Raw genomic sequence first — 27,976 nt, 5'->3', positions numbered from 1 at the left:
ACTGTGGAAAACAGTATGGACTTACCTCAAAAAATTAAAAATTGAACTGCTTTAGGACTAAGTGATTCCACTTCTGGGAATTTATCCAAAGAAAAATGAAATACTAATTTGTAAGAATTTATGCAACCCTACTTTCTTTGTAGCACTGCTTATAGTAGCCAAGATTTGGAAGCAGCCCAAGTATCCATCAGTAGATAAGTGGATTAAACAGCAATGGTACAGTTATAAAATGGAATACTATTTGGCCACAAAAAAGGACAATTTTACCTTTTGCAACATCACAGATAGACCTGGAGAACATTATGTTAAGTGAAATAGGCCAATTAGAAAAAGACAAGTACCATATGATTTTACTCATATGCAGAATCAAATGAACAAACTGAAATAAAAGGTGAAACAGAGACCGACTCATAGATGGAGAACAGGTTGACTGCTCTAGGAAGAGTTGGGAGGTTGAGGGATCAAGTAAAAAAAAGAACTTATGGGCATGGACAATAGTGTGGTGATTATAAGGTAGAGGGTGTGAGTGGAGGTGGAAGAAGGTATAGGATGAATACATAGTAATAGAAAAAGTACAATTAAGAAGAATGTTTAAAAAGTTTAGAAAATAAAGAGGAAGAAAAGAGTAGATGATGTAAAAGAAAGTGTTTGGGGAAATTTAAAGACTATAAAATATAAGATATGGTTCTTATGATGATCATTTCATAGAATAAAATTATATAGAAATAGAAAACTGGACTTTGAATCATATGTAATTCAGCACTTGCCAAAATCTTTGAGCAAACATCTAATATCTGAAAGAGAGAGTCTAAGGAACAGGTGAACTCTGTCTTCTTCAGAAAACATTTTTTTTCTACACGCATAGCTTGTATTAATTTAGAGTACAATAAATTAAAATGTCTTCATGAAATTATTTTTATTGCTTATACAAAGGTCTTTTTGTGTTACCATTTAAGTCTCATGCCCTGGAGTTCATGTACTAAAGTTTATTAAAGACATGGTCTTTTGAAGAATGATTCTGTATCTTTTTGAAAATCATATTAGAAAGCACCTTTCATTAATTACACTGATTCAATAAACCACATTTGCTTTCTGAGTTCCTAGAAATGTGTAGATATATTATCAGATTTAGTAGTAAATCAATGGCAATGATAGCAATTAAAATGTGCACATTTCAACCCTCTTTTCTGGTTTCTGATCTTTGTTTTCACATGCATCATTGGGCTTTCTTGGGTGGTTTTGGATTTTGGATAGTATTTACTATGGTGGTTGAGACAAAACAGCATAGGGAAGAGTGAAGGGAGGTAAAGGAAGTGCTTCTTGGTGACAAGAAACAAGATAATAATCTGTTAACTTGAAGATATACATTATATCATTGTATTTTCTACACATCTATAACACAAAGAGCAAAATTTTATGTATTTTATCAATGTACTATTGCATAATGAAGTAGCCCCAAACTTAAAGCATCCACCACTTCATTTATTCACAGTGTCAGCTTCTAGGTGATTGTCTGTGTTATCATAGTTGATGTCTAAGGTGCCACACTGCAGAACAGTCCAGTATATTTATTTTATTTTATTTTATTTTATTTTATTTTATTTTATTTTATTTTATTTTATTTTATTTTATTTTATTTTATTTTATTCTATTCTATTTATTTTATTATTTTTTAATTGTTCAAATACAGTTTTCTGCCTTTTACTCCCATCCTCAGTATATTTTTAACTTTCACATTGGCAGTTGGTAAATTTAGCTGTATAAACTGGTGCAGCTTGTTTCTGCTTCATGTAGCTCCTTGTGTTCCATTAAGTTCATCTGGGCTTCTTCAAATGGTGAGAAAATGTTCCCAGTAACAAGAGGGAGCAAGCCACAATGTAAACGTGATTTTTCAGGCCTCTTCTATACTCACTTGTTAGTGTGCAATGTAGTTAAAGCAAGTTACGTGGCTGCTTGCAGGTGCAACAGGTGAAAGGGAAAGAGCTCACCTCTTGACAGCAAACTCACAGTGCGAAGATGCACGCATAGGATGAGGGAGGAATTTGCGACCACTTTTCTTCACTTTGACAGTATATGATTAGACACACTGGAAAGTTCTTCTTCTATAAAATTGCTCATAAAATTACTTGTAAAAATCAACACTATTTTGTTTCTATGGATAATCATGTAAGATCTAAATATAACATTATTTTACAGGGCATTTGTTTATAATTGTAGGAAGAATCCCTCTGTTTTAATCTTTGCTGTGCAAGGCAAAGCATAACAATAAAACACGATGATATAAAAAAGAAAAATTTAGTCTTTGAGTGAATTGAAAACAAGAACACTCAATAGTAAATTTTAATTACGTTAAAAAAGAAACACCTGTAATATGGAAGCAACCATGCAGATGTTAAATATATTGTAATCAAATTGAAGCCTCGTCACATAAGACCAATAAATAAAAGCTGATAGAAACACACTTAAAATTACTGTTAGAAAATATACTGGCAATAATAAAATACACCCAAGGAAACTATAACTTTACCATATAAAAGATAGGGTTTTAGTATGTACAAGGGAAAAGAACAAGCAAAACAAAATAGCATAGCATCAAGAAATAAATATGCGTGCTGACTATTTCAGATGGGGAGGACAGAGCAATTGGACTTTCTACCACTTTGATGCAAATGTGAGTACCCAAGATGATTGTGACATTCTGAATCATAATTGCCTTGTAGCTCTGTTCATGCTGCTTTTTTTACATTACAGCTACCAGGTGGTTATTATTATTTACTGTTTCAGACAGGAAATGTACATGATGGACAAATCCTAGACAAATAACAGGCTACTGTCCCAGAGAGCATGCAATGCAGAGATATGAGCAGGTAAAATGTAGAACAAACAAGGCAATAATACTGACTGTTCCTGCAATTTAAATACTTAATGAGGAAGGAAAACTGTTTGAAAATTTGTAAAAGAAAAGAAACAATATTCTTGGGGAAAATATACTAGGAATTGTTAACCCTTTCTCAGTATCTAAGACTTAGAGTGTTGCATGGAATGCTGAGTTATCTTGGCCAAAAAGGCTGGATGTTTAGAAATGTCAAAATCAGCACACAACAAAGAGTGAGAAAAATATGTATGAAAATTCAATGGATGTTATGAATAGTTATAGTTGGGGATGAATCTGCTGATAATGTTAGAATTATGAGAAAATTCCACAACACTTTATTTTTAGTAAATAACTCATGATATCTTATATTTTACATATAGTACATGTCTCATATATCATAACAAAATTTTTGGAGTATTTCTAAATTCTTTTGGGGGCAGTAGATTCTTTGTAAATCTGGATATTCATAATACAAATACATATTAGAAGAACTACCTTAGAGTAGAGTCTAAAATTTATCCTAAAAGATATCCCAATGATATTAAAGGATATAAAAAGCATAAAACTAATTAAATATGCATTCTAGGAGAATCACTGTGGTAACAATAGATGGAAGTTCATGAAATTAGAAGGATACGACTGTAATCCAGTTAATAAGGGATGAGTGCCTAAAGGATGGCAGGAGAAATAGCAGAGGTGAAATGATTTCAAGAGATTTTAAAAAGGAGACTCTAAATGTCTTAGTAATTAATGAAGGGGGTCAATGTAAAGAAGCCTCATCATCCCTAGCTGAAGGTCACAGTCCCAGGTTCAAAGAATAGGTTATTATCAGAAAAATGGGTTGGCTTTTTGGCATGATCATAGGGTGGCTCTATACAGGCTATATGAGGTTCCCATGAAATTTTAGGTAATTATGTTTTATTTCCTTATTGCTCTTCACCATCTTCCAACTACTGTTATGTTAGACTTGTATGGGATAATATGTCCTTTAAGTTCCTAATTGTGTTTGCACGGACAGCAAACAACCCTGAATCATGTATCATGAGAGTGTGATTTCACTTTCTGCCTTCCTGCAATGAGATCCATGCTGAACTTCATTGTCAAATCCAGAGTCCTGCTCTGTGGTTTAAAGATATAGTGACCCACTGTCTGGGTCCTTCCAATAGCCAGGATACATTTATTTTAGTTATAAATATATTCCAGAATACCTGGACTATCTGTTCCTATTTCAAACAAAGACTCTGGTACAATTAACACTTTTTTCAGTTAAAACATTGATCATAAACATAGACACTTAACTTCTACACTGCATGTTCAGAGAAAGACAAAACCAAGGTCTTGCTTAGCATTTTAGGACCTCATCCAGAGAGGAAGAGTGTCCTTTGACACTGAGCCTCTAGAACATGCCAAGCACTGTTCTTGGTGGTGAGGATGCAGTAGTTACCAAAAACAGACAATGTTTCTGCACTTATGGAGCTTATAGTTGCTTTATTTAGAAATAATAGTTATAGAACACGTTTCAATGCTTTGTTATGGTTTATGATATTTATCCAACTGTGATTACTTAAAGGACATTACAATCTGTCACAGTTCACTTTACAGGCTGTACATCAAACGTGGTGAAAAGTAGTTGACCTCGAGTATCATGAGAGTTTTACTTTAGCTTGTGCACAGGAACTAGTAAGCTGGCAGGACAGGCCATACTTACCATCTTCTTTGTTGATGTCACCATGTATATGATGACAATGGGTTAGAGTCAGGGAGCATTTGTCATTGACACAAAGATTCTAATATTGGTGGTCAAGTGCTGAAAGTGATTATCAGGTTATCTGGTGACATGTATGTTTCCAGGTCACTGATGACTCAATGGTAGGTTCTCGACAATGATTCTTACTTCCACCACGAGATCTCTATTCAGCACCGTGATGGGGAGTGGAAAGACCTTACTTAAGTTTTTTTGTTTTTTTGTTTCTAAGTTTGTTTAGATTATACTGTGTATGCCCTTTTATAAAATCTACTTCTGTAATTTTTCATAAGTTGATCATTTTCATTGTTGGTAGTGATGGTAAGAATGATAAAATGAGCCAAATTCTGCCACCAGAGCTATTTGTTTTGTGACTTTGTTTTCCCCTGTATATCCAAACACTCCAGATAGTCAAATGCTATCTTATGGCTCTGTAAAAAACAAAGTAAAAACTGCATTTGATCACAATGTGAGGTGCATTTTTATTTCCTAGTTTCTGATGACAGGTGATGACCCAGTGCTTCCTTTGTCCCCAGTGATTGAACTAAGCTAGACATATGATGCCAGGCTTTTGAACTAACCCTAAAGCAGGTGGGATACTGGCCATACAGGAAGGAAGGAAATGGTTGGGGATGACACGGAAGATAGCTCAGATTACAAAGGATGTCTGGGATCGAAGTCATAAGGCAATATTACCCACAATGTGGCATGAAAAGTAGATGGAGTAGAGGGGTTTGTGTATAAACAGGAGAGAGGCAGATGACAGACCTTCCTAAGATTTTGAACCTGGTAATTCTATTGAGCTTGGACAGGCACAAGAGTGATACACCTGCTGACAGGGATACAGAGTCTGCCAAGTACAAAAACAGCAATGGTGTGCTGGTTGATAAGTCCTGTTGCTCCACTGCAATCACCAGAATTGATCAGGAAAGGAACAAGGCCACTAATCAATTTTAAGCATGAGAATGACATCAGAATTATGCTTTAAAAGTGTCATTCTTACTTCCTAGTGGAGACCTGCTGTGTGCTTCTAAATCCACTGAAGGACTTGTTAATTTCTATTGTACAAATACTGGTTCCATGACCAGTTTCAAGCTACCAATGATTGGGCAGTTTATTAAAAAAATCCCTGAATATCTACCCATTGTCTTTCATGAACTGGTAGGTGCCATCTCCAACATACTGCTTGTCCAGAGAGGGGTGTGCTACTTGTGTCATTGTTATTTGTTTGTTTGTTTGTTTGTTTAACTTACCTTTATTTTTTTTTAAGATTTCATTTATTTGGAGGTCAAAGGACAGAGAAAAAGAGGGAAACATCAATTTATGGTTGCCTCTCACACGCCCCCTACTGGGGACCTGGCCTGCAACCTAAGCATATGCCCTGACTGGGAGTCGAACCAGTGACCCTTTGGTTCACAGGCCAGTAGTCAATCCACTAAGTCACACCAGCCAGGCAGTTTGTTTGTTTTAATACATTGTCTAGAAGTGGGACATCCTGGTAGAAGACTGTTGCAGTTATTTAAACATGAGAATATTGATGATAGTATATAAGCTAATATTTTAGGGAGAGTGGGGAAAATGGATCTAAAGCAAAAAATAACTTTGTTTTTGACTTTTTCAAATGTGATGGGAGTAAAAGGATTCAAGGATGACTGCAGGGTCAAGTTTGGGTATCTGGATAGATGGTAATACTATTCATTGAGAGGGGAAGAGAGGGAGAAAATGGCTTACTAGAGTTACTGAACAAAAGTGGAGTTCAGCTGCTGATCATCAAACACAGGCATAAGACAAATGTTGGAGTGGAAGGAAAAGGTCTGCATCAAGATGCTGCACAATTTAGGGGAAGGGAGCATTCCCTGACTCCAGGCCAATCTCACACAGATAAAACCCAGCTGTACCCTGGAACCAGAAACAGTGTCCAGAAATCTTGTTCCATTCTTATCTGTAGATTGAGGCTGCTAAGCAGATGGCTCTCTGGCTTCAGTCTCTTTCCCTGGAGTCTGTGCATGTGGGGCTGGTGCCACCATCGCCATGCTGCAGTTTCCCACTCTAGGGTCCTGGGGCTGCTGTTAACTGCTGCAGCCAGTCATGCAGGCACTCGATCCACAGGGCTCAAGGCTGCCTCAGCCCCGGGGGCCATCAGGCACTTTGGCCCACAGATTTGTGTGGGGATCCCTGAGGAAGAGGTGCAGCCAGCCTCTGCTCTCACTCCATTTAAATCTTCTGGCCCCAAATTCCCACTGTCTAGCTCTGGACATGTGCTTTGGAAATGTCCAGCTTTCCCAGCCAGTCCCATCCCTTTCCAGGCTAGACTGGCAGGTCAACACCTCCCCCTGCTGCCATGTTAACCTTTGGATACATGGGCTTCTGTGACCTCTGGTTTCCCCTTAAATCAGGAACCAGAAGGGGGTGGGAGGGTTTTTCCTTTGTCCATTATGTTCAACCCTCATGCAGACTCTATACAAGGCTTCCTCCTGCTGCGTTTCCCCGAGGGCAGGGAATGTATCATCATTCACTTCGCTAACTTGGTTGCCAGTAGCAAAGCCATACTGCCATCTTGCTTCGGGTGTTTTCTGTCACCCTTCCCTTACTATAGGGAACACAGCCTCTCCCTCACTACTTTGGGGCCCCTCCCTCATTTGGCCCAGAAATCTGGCCAGATCTCCCTGTATCACTAGGATTGATAGGCAAATTTAGTTTTGGATATGCTGAGCTTCAGGTATTTATAGACCTTTAAGGAGATTTGTTCCAGTACAGAGTTGATGACTGCTAGAGCAGGGTTTCCATTAAGGTGAGTAATGATTAAACAAGGAGATAACTAGTGAATATTCTCTCATTGAAAGATGAGGAAAGAAGAAAAAGCAAAGTGGGTCATTATAGCTTTTGGGGGGACCTGAAAGAAAATTGAAATAATTCTTGGTTAATGTCCTTGATTTACTCAGTAAGTAGGCTAAGATTGAGGTGTAAGTAATATGGAGCTTTGAGAAGACAGGTGAAACTTCAGCAATATTTACTGAGGAAATAAATAGGAGAGACGCCTGAAGGAAATTTTCTTAGGGAGTTATTAAAGAACCAAATGAAATTATGTTTGAAGTGATTTTTGACTCCATGATTTAAATAACTACATACCTTTTTTAATAATCAGAGATGCATGTGATGTTACTTGAAAATATTCTCTGATTCAAACTTTCCACACATTCTAGTATAGTCTCACACTGAGCACAAGCCACTGTATATTCCAAGAGCAGCTACTTTTATGATAATTGCCTTCTAAGAGTTTTGTATGTCATTCATTCATTTAATTCTTATGGCAATCATAAAAATCCAGTACTATTGTTTTTCTCATTTTGTCTGGAAGAAATTTAGTAATAGATGATTAATAATTTGGTCAAGTTCATGTGACACAACTGAGATTACAACCAGTTCTTCTGGCTCCAGGGCTGGTGTTCTTCACCTGCTTCTCAATATGGAATAGCTATGGAGGCTATGTATGCATAAATATCAGTTATTTTATCTTGTTGTACAGGGGTAGGCAAAATTATATTTACATATGTGGGTGATGTTCTTTTGATTTAATAAAGCTATTGTAATCATCACAACCTGCATGTGTTTTTCCATATGAACAACTGTGAACCTACTTTTGCTTATACTCTATTTTTTCACTACGTAAACCAAATTAAAAGGATATAACACAAAAAAATGTAAAAACAAAACAAAGTAAGACAATAAATGCATACCTTTATTTAGTTTTATTTAATGATATGTGAGGAAATACTTAATAGTTCAACACAGGACATAATCATGTATGACATAACCTTTAAAAATGGAAGAAACATCTTCTATGATGTGCTCACTGTGTGGAAGCAGTTTTACTCTCACCAAGAGTTGAGCAGATCCTGGCTAGTGTGGCTCAGTGGGTTGAGCACCATCCTGCAAACCAAAGGGTCACTTGTTCAATTCCCAGCCAGGGCACATGCCTGGGTTGTGAGCCAGGTCCCCCAGTAGGGGGCATGTGAGAAGCAACCACTCATTGATGTTCGTCTCCCTCTCTTTCTCCCTCCCTTCTCCTCTCTCTAAAAACAAAAAAATTAAAATTAAAAATCTTTAAAAAAAAGAGTTGAGAAAATTTATAAATTCCCTTTGATCCCATCATAGAAGCCATTCCCAGGCAATCATATGCAACCATGGTATTTAAGGGAATCTCTGCAGGATCAATAGTATCATAAATTGTTATGATAGAGTTATATAAGTGCACATGATGAAGCTTCAGTACTTTAAGGTTTGAGTATTCTGTAATTATGTAGATTGAGATGTCTCTGAAATTTGCATGCCATTTCTATTAAAATATGATCAATAAAAGTTATGCAAAATGGCAAGAGAAAAATTTGACAGTGCCTTAATGGCTCATGCATGTAGGTTTTACTAACACCTAGGAACAAAGAATTTTATATCATGTATATTTTGTAGTCTCTACCAATTCTAGTCAACTTATATTAAAATTGATTATTATGCATCTGAATCATAAGGATTATCTTAATTTCAACTCATCAATTAAAAAAAAAACCATAATACTGTTAAAAGAAACAAGCTGACCAAACCGACATATGGAGCTAAAGTTCCAGTGGCCAGAGACAGCTGGTCAGCAGGTTCCGGTCCTCACAGAATGTCCTTTAAGCCTGGCTGGTAAGTCTGCAAAATATTAAGTAGTGCCATGCCTTAAGTCATATTTTAATTAATATTAATATTATATTTAAAAATTGCATCTACCTTAGAGATAGTGTATGATTATCTACAAAATAGAACTTTGGATATCTCTATCTGTGTTGCTGTGAGGCCACTTAGTTTTCTGAGAGAACATAAGCTTTAGTCTCATTACTATTTAAAAGCATCAATCCAAAGAACACCATGCTTTTAAAAATGGCCTGTGGCATCCCAAGCTCATTTATATTGTATTAGCTACTAATTCAGTAATGTGCTGCTTTTTTTGTGGATGCTACTCATGAACAATGAGTTTGAAAGAAACCTTATGGTGTTCATTTAAGGATGAGAATTAGGTACATTTCTGAAGAGTTTTCCTATTTCTATGTTCTCAGTGCATTTATCCATACCACACATCAAGTAGCTCAATAAACATTATTAACAGCATACTATGTACTAGAAAATGGGCTCAATGCTGGTTATACAAAGTGGGGTGAGACACTATAGGCATATTTCATGAGTTAATTTTGTTGTAATACATATTGATGCAGAGTGTGGGGCAATCTACAGAAGTACATTCATTAAACATATAGTTATTGGGCACATATTACATACCAAACTTATACACGTAGGGCAGTCTCTAAAAAATAAAATATTTAAAGTGGAGAGGGTTAGGTGAGTTTTCCTGAAGAAGATGACCTCTAAGCTAGGTGGTACTATAACTAAAGAAGCAGTGTATACAAAGGTATAGAAATATGAAATAGTAAAATTTCGGGATGCTCCAGTGGTTTGATATTGCTGATTTATGGAGTACATAACAGAAAAGAGATCAAAAGTCACATGATGAAGGGGTTAAAATCTTCCTTAATTATAACTATTATCACTATAATATCTTCAGGTGTTCTCAATTCCATATCAAATCTATCTTAAATAGTTATACACGGAAATAAAGGTTTAAAAAAGTCCTGATACTAGTCTACCTTTCCAACCTTGGCAACTCATTCTTTCACTCCAGGCAAATTTAGCCTTTGCTGTTCTCCTAAAAGTATTTGGCATTTTCTCACCTTGCTTCATTGTTCATGCTGTTCCTAGTGCCTGAGAAGCTACCTGTGTTTGTCATGATTTCACTCTTCTTTGAAGCTATAGTTCAAAAGGCACAATTGCATAAAACATTCAGAGATTTCATAAGCCAGTATTATCTCTGGTCTTCCTGAAAACCCCTGAGTTCCTGTATTCCAATATAGTTTTTCCCTAGAAACTTCACAACCTTGAGATGTTAATTTGTGTGTATCTGTAAAGTTATCTTCAAAAGTTCCTTAAACCAAATTATGCATCTTAAGGATTTTTCTTGCTACTTGTATTAAATAGAACAAAAGACATAGTAAATAAATATCCCCCACAGTAATAGCTCTGTTCAATAAATATTTCTTTCTTTTTGTTTTATTGTTGTACAATTACACTTGTCCCCATTTCCCCCCATTACTCTCTCCCAACCCTACCCATCCCTACCTCTCATATTCAGTCCTCTCCACCCTGTTGCCTTTGTCCATGGGTCCTTTATACATGTTCCTTGACAACCCTTCCCCTTCTTTGCCATGTTATTCCCTTCCCCTTTCTCCTCTGGTTACTGTCAGTTGCTTTTTTATTTCCATGTCTCTGGTTATATTTTGCTTGCTTGTTTGTTTTGTTGATTAGGTTCCACTTATAAGTGAGATCATATTATATTTGTCTTTCACCACCTGGCTTATTTCACTCAGCATAATGCTCTCCAGTTCCATCCATGCTGTTGCAAAGGGTAGGGTTCCTTCTTTCTGCTGCATAGCATTCCATTGTGTAAATGTATCACAGTTTTTTGACCCACCCATTCACTGATGGGCACCTAGGTTGCTTCTAGCACCTTGGTTATTGTAAATTGTTCTGGTATGAACATTGGGGTACATGGGTTCTTTTGAATTGATATCTCAGGACTCTTAGGGTATAGTTCTAGCAGTAGAATTGCTGAGCCAAAAGGCAGTTCCATTTTTAGTTTTTTGAGGAAATCCCATACTGTTTTCCATGGTAGCTGTACCAGTCTGCATTCCAACAATATACTAGTGTTTCCTTTTCTCCACAACCTTGCCAGCCCTTGATTTGTTTATGATGGCCATTCTCACCACTATAAAGTGGTATCTCATTGTGGTTTTAATTTGCATCTCTCAGATGGCTAGTGATGCTGAGCATCCTTTCATATGTCTCTGAGTCCTTTGTATGTCCTCCTTGGAGAAGTGTCTGTTCAGGTCTTTTGTCCATTTTTTCAGTTGGTTTGTTTGCCTTCCTGGTGTGGGGTTGTATGATTTCTTTATATATTCTGGAGATCTAACCCTTGTCTGAGGTATCTTTTGCAAATATATTTTATCATACAGTTGGTTCCCTTTTCATTTTTCTGATGTTTTCTTAACTATGCAGAAACTTAACGTTTAGTCTTATTTGGACCTTGCTGTAGGGGACATATCAGTGAAAATATTGCTGTAAGGAATATCTGAAATTTCCCAGCCTATGTTCTCCTCTTGGACTTTTATAGTGTTGTGACTTATATTTAAGTCATTTATCCATTTTGAGTTTATTTTTGTGTAAAGTTGGTGGAAGTTGGAGATAGAATTTCATTTTTTGAGTGTAGCTTTCCAGATCTCCCAACACTATTTGTTGAGGAGGCTATTTTTACTCCATTTTATTTTCCTGCTGTCTTTGTCAAATATTAATTGACCATAGAGACTTGGGTATGTTTCTGGGCTCTCTGTTTTGTTCCACTGATCTATGTGTCTGACCTTATGTCAATACCAGACTGTTTTGATTACAGTAGCCTTGCAATATAGTTTGATGCCAGGCATTGTGATCCCTCCTACTTTTTTCTTCTTTTCAAAATTGCTGAGGCTATTCAGGGTCATTTATGGTTCCATATAAAATTTTTTGAAATGTTTGTTCTATATCTGTGTACAGAAAAGTTCTGGGCAAGTGGACAAGTTGGTTGTCCAGATGTCATCTACATATTCAGGAACCCAGGCTGTCAGAGACTCTGCCATTTTCACTAAGTACCATCCAAAGCTACCACTGTCATTAACATCTAACCAGCAAGAAAGAATAATGGACATTGACTGGAAGGAACATTTTATAGGACAGGCACACCTCGCATGGCCACACTAAACAAGAAATAACTCATATATTTGTCCAGATAATTTAGGTGTTCATATACCCATCTCTGCCATGTAGGGTTATTATAACACCTTACATATAATAATGCTAGCTGATATTTATAAATATTTGTTAGACAGTTTTTCCTTAGTTATTAACATGTATTAAATTATTTGCAAGGCTTTACAAATATAGAGCATCTCATATCTCTTATAGTGGGAGATGTTGAAATAGGAAGTTCTAAAAATTTTACCAAGGTTTTATAGCTAGTATGTGGTATACCAAGGGTTTGATTCCTGAGTTCACATGCCATCCTGCCTTTAGGAGTGTAAATCACTATGTGTACTGTCTTCAGGAGAGTAATCTCTCAACAGATATTCATTGAATGAATCCAATGAATGTATTTCAAGTAACTAAACAGTTCTAGGACTCAGTGATCAAACATGAGCATTCGCATTCCAATTTGCATACATACAGAATGGAGAAATGGTTTATTTGTGCTGTCCATAAGTTTTAGCAGTCTACCCACAAAATGTTTACAAAGCAATTTTAAAGGCATTATTAAATGGTTAATAGTATCATAGTGCGTGTCATCATCACCATATGGAAATATTAGGAGGCAATAGGCAATTTTCATATTTTATTATTTAGTATAATTCCTAATCAATAGATGAAAGTCTACAATAAATATAAAGGTAGTTTTCCTACTCTTCATTAAAACATTGTGTAGAGGTTCCTGGTGTTCCAGACATCCTGGAGACTCTGTATTGATAGCTGAGCCTTTGAGTAAATTGATGGATTTGTGCCTTGACACCAGTTCAAAAAGTGCTTTTGCCAATCCATTGAAAACTACTGAAGGTAAATGGAAAAGCCTTCAGTGAATGGGGTCATCCATTTTTGTACTTTGTTTTTACTTTTTAATAACAAAGGTAACCAATATGTCTTAACAGGTCATCATTTTTTTATTTCACTTTAGATTTATGCTCTATGCTGCATAACCCCCTCCCTGAAGAAAAGCATTTATTGATTTCACTTTGAGCCGCCGACTACAAATGTGGAATCTCTTGGCTCATTCATCCAAATCCAAAACATTTGCAAAGCATTAACCCCAAAAGATTTTATAGGATGTTCCTTAAGTCTTATTAATTGAGGGAGGTGTACTTAGTGTTCATAGGCATAATTTAAATATTAGGATTGAGTTTATGTGTGGCTACTTCTATTAACACAGATATACAATAGTGACTGCCACCTTTTGAATTCCTAGCATCTATACCACATTCTTATGGTAACAATATTTATATTTTTATTTGGATTACTACCTATTCCTCAGTCCTTGAATGAGGTAGGTCAGTTATCTTTTTGAGGTTGGCCTTTGCCCATTTCTAGACAGAGGATCACATTATTTGGTTCCAAAATGAGATACTGACTGGGGCTACTAATATAGATAGACAAACTTTTTCTACTAATTGAGGCAGGGCTGATGGGAAGTTGGAGTTACTATGGCTATCTCTCTTTCATTAATCCATTAACTTATTGAATCAGTCAGCAAATATTTATGCAACACCTACCATGTGCCTAATGCAGGAACTTGGGAAACAGAAATGAACAAAACTGACAAAATTTCTGGACAATGAAATGTAAGAGTCACCCTGAGAATGGAGTTAATACAGATGGATTGGAGCTGAGAAATCTGAGGTTTTGTTGACATTGTTAGTGTCCCAGGATCCAGCTGCCTAAAGAAGATCATACTGGCATGAAAAGTTCTATTTCACAAGCCAATACATTTCCATCTTCAGTTAGTGTAGGTTAAATTTGTCACTTGTATTCAAAGGCATCCAATAAATCCTCAGGCTTAAACTAATTTACACTGTAAAAATTAGCTGACTATTTTGTATGACTTGGGCAATTTGTCTTGTTATTTTAAATTCCTCAAATTTTTTCCCTGCCTTGGATTTAAGTCTGTTTTAAACCTTGTGGAAAAAGTATAGGGATTGCATTATAATCTACATTTTTATGGTTGAAAAAAATTGAGAATTGGGTACAGTAAGTATAAATGTCATTTTGTATTTCTAGTGCCTGAGTCTTGGAATATAAATCAGGAAAGACAACTGACATGAGTTGATGCAGTCTCTTTTCATTGGCAATACATCTACTTTATATTGATTGAAGGTGTAACTTATAATTTACCACCAGCATGTTATTTTTGTCTTAATTATTAATTGCAATATGCACTCTCAGATTTTAAATGTTTGAATAATTCTTTTTGCACAGTAGTCATATTATTTGAGTAAGAAGCATGATGCTTTGGAGAAGTACTTTTAAATGAAACATACAATTGAGAACTTAACATTTAAGCTATATGTTTTTATGTGTGATATTATACTTGTTTTCAGTATGGGAAGAATAATATCTAATCTACAGATTAAATTACTGTTTTTTGTTAGATTGTGCAATTTATACTACGTTATTACAGCAAATACAAAAAGTATAAAGTGAATAAAAATCACCCATAGTGCTGCAATCAACTGATATTCTAGTGCATTTTCTTCCAGAATGAATGTATTTAACTAAATACCAAGCTAGCTAGATATATTTTTAATGAAAATATTTTTGGATGACTAGTTTTTTGCTCAAAGTAGTAGATGCTTATTTCCATCAACTACTCTTATGTTTTGTGCATTTTCTCTCTTAAATATAAGAAAATAAGATTTTAATGGTCCCTTGTTATGTCTATTTTATAGACATAGCATAGTTTATTCAAAGTTCCCTTAGTGTGCCAAATTAGATTGTTTCTAATTTTTATCATTTTAAACAATACTATATTTTTTCTTATGCCATACTATTTATCTGCATCTCTAATTCTTTCATAATGAAAATTTCTGGAAGTTTATTTTTTAAATGTGAGGAAGAGTATTTTTGTCTGAAATTCAGTTCTTAGTTTATTACTTAACATAAGTAAATTTTGTTTTGAGGTTCTTTTCTTATTTTTTTCCAGTAGCATGCTTTCTTTTTCATTTTGTATTCTCTGTATAATTAAAGTAACCTTTTGTCTCTCCTATCCATTGCCAATATTTCTCTAATTTCATTTTATTTTCAAACTGATACAAGTCTGTTGGCATGAAAAGGTTTGCATACTGACAAACTTTTTATTCTTTTTCTTTATGATTTGTTTCAGTGCCTTTTTGTTTAAGAAAGCCCATGCTCATTCTTACTTACATAATGTTTAAGTAGACTTTCAATTAACCTTTTAATATATATGATACCAACATCTAAGTTTAGTTTGTTAGTCAATTTGGAACTAGTTTTGAATTATGGTGTGAGACAAAACTTTTTTAATTTAAGTATTTATTTTCTCCTTAAATCATTTATTGTTTTCCTCACTGATTTTAATAATTTGTTCCATGTATGATTAGATATAATAAAAGTTGTCTCTACCATCACTTCTGTGTTTTTCATCTTTTTATAGTTTTTTCTTCACTGTGAAGAAATTCATGTTTAGAGATATGTCTTAATATCTAGTACAATATCTACATCCTTTTTCTTTTTTGAATTTTTTTTTGTCCTTAACTATTTATGTATACAGGTAAACTTTAGAATCATGTTTTAAAAGCTTTATACAAATTTCCTTAGTTCTGTGATACGACATCTTTAATTCTATATATTGAGAAAATGTTTTATACTTTCCTGAAACAGGATGTATACTCTATTTATTTATGTCTTCTGTAATATATCTACATTACATTACAGAAGACATTATATATATGTGTTTACATTATATATGTGTATATGTATATACATATAATGTATTAAGGTTTCTTTGGTCAATATCCAATGTATTGTTCTTTCCTATCAGTTAGTATGCAGTGCAGAAAGAATATGCCCTGTTAGATATAGATATTTTAATTCGTATGAATTCTATATGGAAAATTAATTACTCAGAACATGGTTTGTAGGGCTGGAGGAGTGAGACTCAGGGAGCTACCCGATTACACGTACACTCCATTGAACACTGCATCCGGAGATCAGGAAACTGTCGCTACCTCGTCCGCAACTGTCTCTGATCCTGTGAAGCTTTCATTGGCCACCACACAGAGTGTGACCACCATAACTGTTAGCATCCATGTGAAGGAACTCGGGGAGGAGGACTTCAGTGTAATTTCTGTCTTCTGAATCTGGAGGAAATGCAGTTAATTGACTGCCATGATGTTTATCATGATCTCATTGAAAAGTTAGTGTTGATTCATAGTACAGCTATGCTTGAAAATTCTTTATACTGACTCTTTTAATTCAAGTTTGTTGAATGCAACACTAGTTACAAAAATGACATATAGATATAATATATAAAAATAATTTAGAATTCTAAAAAAATAGTATTTGTACATGAAACCTGGTAAACTTAGATTTATTTATACTTTGGACTATAAATATATAATTTAGATTAATAAAGCATGGCAAATTATACAACCAAAAATGTTAGAGTTAAGTCAAAACGGGACTTGTGTTTGGTACTTATGAATGAGAATAAACTCTTTCAAAATTTTCTTTTCCTATGATCTACAAACCAGTTACTCATTTTCTCAAATGTTACTATAGAAGGGGACTATGTTTTTCATTAGCAGTGTTTTTATCTGGTTTACTTTTACTTTGAATCTTGAAAGACATCAATACTGAATTTGATAACATTTTCCCTACATATTGATCTGACATCCCAGAAACAAAATAATCTTTTATTGTCAATACAATGAATACTGTAAATGTGGTCAGGTTATATAAATTCTGCTTCAGAAAATGTGAATTAGCCTGTAGATGATTTAATTAAGTGTAAAAATGTTGTGAACTTAATATTTTGTTAATTTAAAAATAAGACATAGAGTCTTAACATACCTTATTTTTGAGATTGTTTTTATTTCCCAAGCTCACATATAATATAAAAGTTAAAAAATAAGATTGTCTAGATCGCTGCTCCTATCACTTTCATTTTTAAATGTAATCATTTTAAAAGTAATCATTTTAAAGGGTGCTACAAAAGAAGCGTTCTATCCTGATATTTATTATTGAACATTCTTTATGGTGTTTGATGTTGTGATGGGAGAGGAAATTTAGAACCTGCCATTACCAAGAATTTTCCTGGTTCTCTGTTATAGTCCTGCTTGTAGTTCACATTGTGGTCCACAAAAAAAAAGCAACGATGGTACTGACTAGCAACTTAAAAGAAATTTCTTTTATGAAAATGCCTCTCTCCATTCTTAGTGTGTCATTTTATGTTGTAATATTTATGTGAGTATTGCCAGTTATATTTGTATGCTGTTTAGAAATCTCTATAATTTTGGTATTATTCAGTGCAACATATTTATAATACAGAAATATTTTATGAGGCTGGATGATTTAGTATTTCTAATGTTACCATCAGATAAAAAAAGGTTGCCAGTGGAAGGCTTCATTTGTAATTTATTAATGATGTTCTTCAAAAGGTATTGTCTTTATTATACATGATGTCTGGATATTTGTATGTGCGGCTGTGTGTGGGAATCCATAACTATAATCCTTTGCCCCAGGCACTGCCTTTATTTATTACCATGCCTATTCTCTTATTCCTAACCCCAGCAGTCCTCTGCTCTGTTTATCCTAGTCTGAGTCAAACACCCTAGCAGCCTCAAGGGTCAATACCACAAAAACAGGGTGTGTGTAGTTCAAGAGTAAACTGAACTGAAAGTTGATAAATCAACCTGTTTTGTTTTTCCCTTAGTTCCTTTTGTCTGTACCTTCTGAATTTGAGGAAGACTGTACACATGTCGATTTGCGACTATGAACGTTAGAACTTTCTATAGATATAGTAGCTAAAGTTCACTCAGTGACATTATGTTTGCAGCAGACAGAAAACTGACCTGGGAATCAGGAAATTGGATTTCTAGCTTCCTCTAATGTGTTGAACTGAAAGAAGCAGTGTTTTCTTTTCTACCTCTTGTGCTGAAAAGGCAGTTAGAGCTGGAGGGAGAATACTGTTGAGATTAATACTGTGATTGATTATGACAATTATGTACAAGTTGAAGACAAAGAGATTTTCTAAAAAGGAAAATAAATGTAGAGTCAGGCTTCATGATGGGAAATAAAATGGAGCCCTAGAGGTTTGCTATATGAATAGAAAACAATTAAATAATACACTTACCACAAACTAGTTCCATCTTCTGGATGATCAATTGATTTTAACAAAGGCCAACTATTTAAAGAAGTAAAACTTTAAGATAGATTTCTACATTTAAATCCTAGCTTGCTTTATATCTCTGTTCTATGTAGTAATTTAATACATGTTTAATTAAGGTTTTTATATTAATTAATTTAATATTTACTGAAAATTAAATGATAAAAGTACTGGTCTAGGAGCTGAGTATACAATATTGTGGAAAATAGAAAATATTAATATCATTCGTCTTGTAGAATTTATACTTTAGGAATTTCAAGTATTATATATTAAGATATCCAAGATTAAAAATACTCTACATGACTCTACATGATAAAAATTCAATAGGGAAATAGACAAAAACTCGAATACTCAGCTCACAATGAACATTTTATAAATGGCCAATAAATATATGAAAACACATTTCTCTTCCTCAGTCAACATGGATATACATATTGAATGTGATACTATTCCATACCCATCAGACTCCCTAAAATGAAAAAGATGGAAAAATACCAAATGTTTGCAGAGAATTAGAGTTGTTAAACTTTTGTTTTGCTAGTCAGAGTAGATATAGTATAACTACATTAAAAAACTATCTGGTGATATTGAACATAAGCATACTCAAAAAATGAGAAATTCTGCTGTGAGGCATGGACACAAGATAAATGCATAGATCTTTTCAACAGAAAGCATGCATTCATGGTTCATACTGGAACCATTCATAATGAACACAAATGAGAAACTAGCAAAATATCCATGCTCACATATAGTAGAATGGAAAAAATAAATTGTGGTATCACAATGGAATGAATTTCATACAATGTTGAGTCAAAAAGGCCAAATGAGAAGCAGTACACACTACATGGCTTCAGCTATATAATATAAAAAGCCAAGCAAAGCAGCTCTGCTCTTTTCTCAGAATAGCAGTTACCCTTAGGAGCAGCGGTATTGTGACTGGAAGGGAATGTGAGCGGTACTTTTTAGTACTGATAATGTTAAAGTTTTTTACCCATGTAAGAACTGTGTAAACAATTTGAAAATTTGTTGAGTTGTACCCATATGAAACATCTACTTTTCTATATGCATATTATATTTCCATAAAAATAAAAATATATAAATTTAATAAATTTTGTATATTAAATTATATATATGACTGTGTCCTATTGAGTTCAACCCATTGAATTAATCGGTTACAATAATTGTCTGTGCTGGAGAAGAGCTCACCTGCCTGCCTGGTTACAGCCCTGCAGACCCAGCACATATCTCTCACATGCCAAATGGAGCTCCCCACCAAGAAGACAGCTACTGCCATGGAAGATGATGAGGACTACGACATTGCCCTGTCTGGCAGTGACAGGAGGATAACAAAGAGGCTGTCTGGCGGTGGGAGGAGAGGAGTGGCTGCAAGAGTATGCAGAGAAGAAGGCCAAGAAGCCTGTGCTGGTGGCCCAGTTCTCCAGCCTCCTGGATGTCAAGCCCTGGGATGACGAGATGTGCCTGGCCCAGCTAGAGGCCCATATGTATTCCATTTAGCAGGATGGGCTGACCTGTGGTGGCTCCAAGCTGGTGCCCATCAACTACGGCATCCATAAGCTGCAGATCCATTGTTTGGTGGAAGAAGGTAAGTTCAAGACTGACCCACTAGAGGAGAACTGGCCAAGTTCAAGGAGCACGTGAAGAGTGTTGACATTGCTGCTTTTCTTTTTTGTTTGGTTGGGTTTTTTGTTTTGTTTTGTTTTGTTTTTGAAAGAGAACACAAAATAAGCTATATTTTTAAACAGGTATAATAACTTTGGCCCATTTGAAACATTAGGTTCAACTATATAAAACTGCTGTTTTTGAAAGTAACAATGGTTACTTTCAAAATTTCAATATCATAATTATATACATCATAATTGTTTATAAATGTTATATTTGATTACTTAACCTAATTTCTTATATATCCTAACTGTATATATACTTTGATACTAATTACATGTGTATACCTTAATTATATATATATATATATATATATATATATATATATATATAATTATATATATATACATGCAAGTCAAAGGGACATTGCTGATTTTAACAAAACTTAGCACTGGGCCTGGGTGTGAGGTCCTGCTGCTGTTAAAGACTGATATTTCCTCTTTGCTCGCCTCAAAATCCCCCCAACAATGGAGAAAATTCAAGAACCAGGCTGAGCTTATGACAGACATATAAGTCTTTGTTTCATTAAAGTTGACAATTATGCTCCCAAACTTAATGACAGGACTGCAGAACTCTTAAAGAAAACTTTCTTCTATGTATTTACCATGCAAACACACTCATAGTAATAATGAAAAAAGTTGTAACTCCCAAGAAATTAAAATTCACTATATTTTTAACAGAGGTAGTGATTGAAACAATTTTCTTTGAAAATAAATAGTGAAAGTGTACAGGAATATCTTTGGATATTTTAGAGGAATGATAATATACAAGGGGTTAGAAATTACACAGACCTGGTTCTAATCTGGTTGTGCCACCAGATAGTGAGTAGTCCATGCCAGGGTAGGTGATCTGAACCTTTATTTTCTGTAAACTGATCAAGTTTTGGGATCTAAAATGACTAAATCATGAGGGACATAAAACTGCCTGTTAGACTAGTGACAGTTGCTCTGCACTGTCCACTTCTGCATTTCTGGAGACTAGTTTATTGTGTGGAAAACAGTAGAACTACTCAATTAATATTTGGGAAATAAGTAAAAATTATGTGTAGACACTTAATAAGTGGTTTAATATATGCATGATTTATATCATATTTGAGACTTTATAAATCTTATTTGATCCTCACTATTTGCCAAAGAATGTATTAACACTTCCAATATAGTATAATACAATTTTTCAAAATTAGTATGCAAAGGCAGTACTCCAACTAAAAATATCTCTACCAAGGCTAGCGCTTTTCTGACTCTAAAGTAGCAAAATAGATGGTTGTTGTAAATATATGGTGAGAAACATAGTTTTGTGGACTATGTATAATCTTCATGAATATGTATTCAAGTCTCTAAGTGTCAAGCATCTTTGTCAAACATACCTTCAATACATGCAGTACTAGGGAGTCTCCTTCACCAGTGGATACTCACTCTATAAATCCATAGCCATAGCTGTTAAGTATTCCTTATATTGGTTTTAAACCAGGGTCCAAAATAAATAATACCTGTGGAGCAACAAAGAGTAAGTCATATTCATTTCTATACGATAATCCTTCAATAATTTAAATATAGCTAAATCTTCATATGGTAGAATTTCAAGATTGTTCACTGTAATGTTTGTCTACCTTTGGTTTTTATATTTTATATAAAAGTTGTTTCCAGTTTGTGATTCAGTCTATGATTTTGTTAATATTCTTAGAGTAGTCACATAACAACATGGATCTATTACATATACATTATAGATTTCATCTTTTTCAAACCTTGTCAAGAGGCAATTTAGGTAGGTTCTTCAAGAGTCATAAGTTCCACAGTAATCTTTAAGGAAAAAATTTGAAAAAATAAAAACATTTTATACCACCTTCATCCATTTTTCCCACCCACCACCCTCTGCTTCTGGCAACTACCAATCTGTTCTTTTTCTATGAGTTTTATTATTTTAAGATTCCACATATAAGTGAGATCATATGGTACGAATCTTTTCTCCTCTTGCCTGATTTATTTTAGTTAGTATTAACACCTTCAGGGTCCATTTATGTTTTCACAAATGGCAAAAATCCCTTCCTTATTACGATTGAACATTATTTCATTATTAAATATTAAAATATAATATTTAAAAATATAAATATACTTGAATTTATTTATCTATTCATCCAAAACCTAGGTTATTTTAGTTTCTTGGCTATTGTAAATCCTACAATGACCATGTGCATATACCTTTTTGATTTAGTGTCTTTGTGTATGTGTTTGTTTTGTTTTGATATAAACACCCAGCAGTGAGGCTTTTGAATTTCATGGTAGTTCTATTTTTAATTCTTTGAAGAACCTCCATAGTGTTTTCTTAGTGCCCACACCAATTTACTTTTCTATTCACGGTGCACCGGGGTTTTCTTTTCTCCACAGTCTTGTCAACACTTGTTAATCTTTTTGGTAATAGTCACTCTAACAGGTCTGATGTTAGTTTTGCATTTTAATGATCTAATTGAGATTTAGATTTGTATTTCCCTAATAATTAGCAATGTTAAACATCTTTTCAGGTACCTGTTGGCCATTTGCATGTCTTCCTTGAAAAAAATGTCTATTGAGATAAAAACAATGATCATTTTTGAGTTCATAATGTTTGTGAAAGTCTTAATGATCACATTCATTCATTAAATAAATATTTATTGGATGTGCATTATATGTCGGTGCTGTTCCAGTGGTGAGTGCACAGGAATGGATAAAGCAAAGATCTCTGCCACCAAAGAACTATGTTCTAGTCCACGAAAGCATCAGTCAAGACATAAAATGGTGAACTCTCTTCTACTTTTCCAGAAATGTACATTTTTAATGAAAAATTTTAGTGCTCCAAGCCTCAATTATTGGCTATTATAGTTAATGAAATAATGCCCTGATATTTAACTAAGGCTATTAAGAATCATGCCTTCAGTGAACAGAGTCCAATGAGTTAATAGCTTTCTATTGTTCCTAGCAAAATGAAAATTTTATGTAATTTCATTATTCTTTGCAAAGAGCTGTAATTAAAACTCCAATTTACAAACCCTCCAAATAATGTTGATTCTGGAGTGGGTGGAAATGCTTCCTGAAAGCCATTCTCTAAAGTAAAATGGAAAATTACTTCAATGTTTACTAAATTAAGTCCAAAAGAAAGGTAGACATTTAATTTTTTAATGAGAGTAAAAACAGGCACTATGCCTCCAAACATCGTCATTTGAATTTGTTTCCATGCAAAACTATTACTTTGTTAATTTAATATAAATTTACAGTTTATAAGCTATTGTCCTGGTTAGGGTATAACTTTTCATAAATGACAAATGTGAGTAAAGTGCATAATGGTGGCAGTGTTGACATTATATTTACTTTATATACTACTTAAATACTATTTCAAAACTATATTAATCCAAACCACCCCTATCAGGAGTGAAAGGAAACATATCCAAAGTATAAGACACATGGAAATATTTTGCACTTGGAAGAAATAGTTAAATCACAAGTGGGGTAATTATTTGATTCCCAATTTAAATATATTACAGAGGTTAATGAAGATTAGCTCACTCTATTGCTAACATTAATCATATTTTTTAAAATAACATACTTTGTTTGAATGAAGCAGTATATCAAATGCAACCCCCTAGCACTATGGAAATGCTGGAACACACAACAAATTTTAAACCATGGGTGAGTTACAGTTTCAAATGCTGCTTAAGAACAATTTTTCTCTCTAAATTGTAAGATTGTTTGTTGTTCAAAATTAGTTCTCCAACAATATGCAGATACATTCTATTTTTATTTCAGTTGTACATCGAATAACATATCCATTAATATCCTCAGAGCATATTTACATTTAATTTGGTCTCTAAATTTACTTAGGCATCTCCAAATTCCTTGTACTCAAGTTGATATCACTGTTAATGACTATGTATTACTCTACTTGGGCTGCCATAACAAACTGTCACAGGCTGGATGGCTTAAACCACAGAAACTTACTTTCTCACCATTTTGGAGACTTGAACAGACCCAGGTCAAGGGACTGGAGGGTCCATTTTTGGGTGAGACCTCTCTTCCTGGTTTGTAGATGGCCGCCTTCTTGCTGTGCCCTCACACAGCCTTTACACTGTGTAGAGAGGGAGAGAAGGAGACAGAGATAAAGGGCTCTCTGGTGTCTCTCACCAGTCCTATTGGATTAGGGCCACACACTTATAACTCTTTTAACCTGACCTACCTCCATAAAGACTCCATCTCCAAATACAGCCACAATGGGCGTTAGGAGCTTCAACATACAAATTTGAGGGTGAGGGAGGAGATAAAATCAGTTCATAACAGATTGTTTAATATTTTAAAAAATAAACTTCTAATTTTAAATGGTTTTAAATGCTATATCACTGTTATGATATAGCATCATATCAGTGTCAGTGTTGGTGAGGGACTGCTTGTCAACTCAGTGCAGGTCCACTGCGAAGTTCCTCTTTTTGTCAGTCTTTTCATACTGCATTCTCTGTGAAGAATAACTATTTCCTGACAACACTTAAGGAGTCAGGAGTCACATTGCACCTTCTTGGGGGAAGAATATCTATGTAAATTACTTAGAATTCTGCTGCACTGAAAATTTGTTTCTTCTACATTTATTTATGCATTTAATCATTTACATGTGTCTACATAATCAACGTCCAGACCTGTAGAGAATTTTTATAAGAGTTTATTTGAGCCAAACTGATAACATATGCTGGGGAGCAAGATCTCCAATGCTCTAGAGAAGAAGAGTTTTGCAGTTACTTTTCTGCATTTGAAATTAAGGAGGGGATATAAGGAATATTACAGGGACATGCAAGAATACAAAGCTGGGATTGGATTACAGGATAATTGATAAGATTATGTGTTTCCTTGAGGATGGTTATCTTATTTCAAAGATGTGTTAACCCAGATGCACAGAAACAATGGGCAGAGCTTGCTTAAGCAAAAATAAACCTTTTACTTAAAAGTTATGCCTGGGGTGTGACAACCCACCAGGATCTGCCCAGTTAGGAATTTATAATCAATCAGATCACCCTGTGAGATTACTGTCCATAGAATCCCCCCCATTGTTTTATAGTACACAAAAGTTTATACTCACGGACAATTATTTTATGCTTTGAGTTGTAATCTAATACTACTTTATTTTCTTGTACACATTGCCATAGCTTTGGCCATTGGGAGCTCTTTCACTTGAGTCCTTTCCCTCTTTATATACTCTAATCCAGAGAGATCTGATCAGATCACTGGGGAGGAAGAGAAAGGGGGTGTAGGAGGAGGTTGCCCAAGGCAATGCTAAACAGTCTAGGACAGGATTGACTGAGAAGCTGCATGATTCAAGATCACATGCAACCATGAGCCAGAAGATTTAAAAGAAAAAGTGGGCAGAGACTGGCTCTTGGGCTCTCTTCCTCAAGGATGCCTGGGTGATAGGGCTGCAGCTGCCTGAGTTCCCCAGCAGATGGTATTTTGGATGGAAGGAACTCCAGGTGAAGCCTAGGATTGGGCTGGCCTGGCACAGGGTGGCAAGTTTATTCTTCTTTGGGTATTTTAGAGGGGATGAGCTCTGAAGCAGAAGCCTGCCATTCTTCCAAAATTGTGTAGATTTTTTTATTTTATGTGGTTTTAGTTTGTAAACTAACCCTATAGAAATAAGATAATCAAAAACTAACAAAGGGAATGATAGGAGAACTCAAGTGTTAAAAAGAGTTTAGCCTTAATTGATGGGCTTAAGTGATTAATGCCTGTGGAAAGCTGTTATTCCAAAACTGTAGCTTTTGAATAAAGACTTCTTTCCTTTATCACCAAAACTTTGCCTCCAGAATTTTGCCTAGAGTGTAGTGGTGGGTAGAAGTACTCCACTTGCTGTTCGGTAACACAATTATTGTTTTTTTTTTTTCAATTATTCCCTGCCTCCTACAAGATTTTTCAGGATCTTCATGTAAATTTCCTGCTCCAGCCCTAGAATCATAGAATGAGCCCTGTTGTTTGTTTGTTTGTTTTTTTTTTTTTTTGAGAAAGGTAATAGACATCAAGATCTGGGGGTTGGGAACACTCATTAATTCCTCCTGTGGTTGCTTCTAGATCTTCTTCAGCTACAGAGCAAGTGTAACAGAGCACTGGAGAAGGCAGGAGGCGGAGAGAAAAACCCCAAGACAGAATTGAAGATTAAAAGCAGTTTGCATTCCCTGTAAAAGGATGGGCCACCAGGGGAGGGAGATTGTGTAGGGCAGACAAGCATCCTGTGACTCAGAAGAGGAGAGCTTGTACAGAGCAAGCGTGGTTCAAGGCTTTTGTCCCCTTGTGGAAAATGGTGAGCAGAAGAGGGTTGAAAAGGACACTCATTACCTGGGATTCTGGAAGAGGACTTTTAAACCAAAGATGGGCAGAAGCAGCTGTCTTGCCTTGCCCTGCACAGGCAGTAGTGGCAGTTGCCAAGATGGCTCTTAGGTCCTGCATGGTTGGATGCCAGCTCAGACAGGCAGGGTCCCATGCTGGAATGCGTGCCTCGCCGGGTGCCAGATGTTGGGACACTATGACCCAGTGCAGCTCCGCACATGAGTCCTGGACTGTTTCCACTCTCTCATTCTGAGAGCAGTGTCCAAAGACAGAGGAACACTCAGAGGCGAGAGCTGCTGCGAGGTGATGGTGACACTGGCACCAGAGAGAGCGAGCCTGGAGCTGGACAGGCAGAGACCCATTTCAGTAGCAACCTTAGGCTAGAGATAAGCAGTAGTGGGGAATTTATGGACCTGGCTTTGGACTTCAATCTCCCTGGGAGTGACCGGTTTTCTGTGCTTTGAGGGAGAGTCAGCTTGGTCAGCACAGAGCGGGAATGCTCCCAGCCCCCTCAAACTGGGAATGCCCTTGATAAAAACCTATTTCCTTACCCACAAATCTCTGTGGTATGTGTATACATGGTGACCAGAAGCCAGGCCCCATGCTGCCCAGTTACACAAGGCAACATATTTGTGTATATAATACACATATGTAAGTATCTGTAGCTGTACATTGATATTAAAGAAGTTCATATTGCTGCCTCCACTCCAATGAATTACCACATGAATACCTCTAGTCCTCCCCCCTTGTCACCTCTCATTCCGATGGTGAGAAACTTCGCTCTCACTCTCTGTCACCCATAAACTTAATGATTACATTCCAGTATACATGTATAGAGGTATCACAGTTGTTAACTTATAACCTCTGTAGGAAACAACTTTATCAAATACAGCACAGTACTTAGGTACAGTTCCTTTTGCTTTGCTTGCAAATTCCTCTGATTTTCAAAATTACTTAGGCTAGCAACTTTTCTTTCCACCACTTGCTGTGAGGGGTTTTCATACATTTATAACATAATTAAATTGTTTTGTCACATTCTGCATTCTATCCTGAGGTCTTCCAGTCTCCTAAATGACCTTTTTAAATATATATATATATATATATATATATATATATATATATTTAGTTTTATTCTTTGTGCTATAAAATTTTATGAGTTTTGACAAATCACCGTGTCACAAATCCATCACAGTACCAGATAGTATACTAGTTTCATTCTCCTAAGAAATAATCTATTTTTTTTGTCTATTCAGACAGTATCAACCACTGATCCATTTGCCACC

The 27,976-nt window shown here is 35.3% G+C and overlaps 1 pseudogene; it reads left to right on the top strand.

Moving 5' to 3' along the window:
• The first annotated feature begins 16,427 nt into the window (after positions 1–16,427).
• LOC114491850 lies at positions 16,428–26,548 on the top strand (annotated as a pseudogene).
• Positions 26,549–27,976: the final 1,428 nt, after the last annotated feature.

Source organism: Phyllostomus discolor, chromosome 1, assembly GCF_004126475.2.
Source record: "Phyllostomus discolor isolate MPI-MPIP mPhyDis1 chromosome 1, mPhyDis1.pri.v3, whole genome shotgun sequence".
Lineage (NCBI taxonomy): Eukaryota > Metazoa > Chordata > Mammalia > Chiroptera > Phyllostomidae > Phyllostomus > Phyllostomus discolor.
Note: the sequence above shows the minus strand (reverse complement) of the source record. Positions and strands in the feature narration are given on the sequence as shown.